The sequence below is a fragment of the Ciconia boyciana genome, chromosome 29, assembly GCF_034638445.1.
Source record: "Ciconia boyciana chromosome 29, ASM3463844v1, whole genome shotgun sequence".
Lineage (NCBI taxonomy): Eukaryota > Metazoa > Chordata > Aves > Ciconiiformes > Ciconiidae > Ciconia > Ciconia boyciana.
Window position 1 is genome coordinate 1,010,912 of NC_132962.1, and position 813 is coordinate 1,011,724.

Below are 813 nucleotides of genomic sequence, written 5' to 3' on the forward strand. Positions count from 1 at the left end.
TGAATAGTGTCGTGGGGGCAGAAAACACCCGTGGGGGCAAATATACCCGTGGGGGTAAAAACACCCGTGGGGGGTGGCGAAAACACCTGTGGGGGAATACACCCGGGGAGGTGAAAACAGCTGGGGGGTGAATACACCCGTGGGGGGTGAAAACACTCGTGGGGGAATACACCCGGGGAGGTGAAAACAGCCGAGGGGGTGAATAGTGTCGTGGGGGCAGAAAACACCCGGGGGGGCAAATATACCTGTGGGGGGTGAAAACACCCGGGGGTTGTAAAAACACTCATGGGGGGCGAAAACACCCGTGGGGGAATACACCCGGGGAGGTGAAAACAGCCGTGGGGGGTGAATAGTGTCGTGGGGGGGAATACACCCGTGGGGGGTGAAAACACTCGGGGGGCGAAAACACCCGTGGGGGAATACACCCGGGGAGGTGAAAACAGCCGGGGGGGGGGGTGTGAATAGTGTCGTGGGGGGCAGAAAACCCCCGTGGGGGGGCAAATACACCCGTGGGGGGTGAAAACACCTGTGGGGGGTCACACCGCCCTCATGGGGGGGCAGAAAACACCCGTGGGGGGTGAAATATTCTTGTTGGGGGCAGAAAACACCCGTGGGGGGTAAATACTCTTGTGGGGGCAGAAAACATGCGTGGGGGGCAAATATTCTTGTGGGGGGTGGAAAACATCCCGGGGGGGTTAAATATACCCGGGGGGGGCAGAAAACACCCGTGGGGGGGGTTAAATACACCACGGCTGCGCCGAGCGGCGCCAGGTCTCAGCTGGCTCACTCCTGCGCCGAGTTGTGCCCGGTCTC